The following is a 320-nucleotide window of genomic DNA, read 5'->3' on the forward strand; positions in this document are numbered from 1 at the left end:
TAAGGTTGCGCTCTGTATAGCCAGTTCTTCATATCCTTCATATAAAGCAGGGTAGCAGCACGCTGCTGTGTAATATCTAAGTTTGTTAATTAAAAAAGAAACAAATTCCCGAACCATTCTAGAAATAATTAATTGTTACGTTTTAAACTGGCGTTACCTTGATTTACCTGCTTTAAATGATAGATTCGTGTTAGTGCCTTTACCATAATATAATTTCCATACCAGTATCATTATATATAACCCCTTTATTACGTTCTTCAAAGTATTTGAAACCAAGGAAAGCCAGAAATAAAGGAATGTTGAGGGCTTATATGGCCAAT

The sequence above is a fragment of the Procambarus clarkii genome, chromosome 6 (assembly GCF_040958095.1).
Source record: "Procambarus clarkii isolate CNS0578487 chromosome 6, FALCON_Pclarkii_2.0, whole genome shotgun sequence".
NCBI classification, from domain to species: Eukaryota; Metazoa; Arthropoda; class Malacostraca; order Decapoda; family Cambaridae; genus Procambarus; species Procambarus clarkii.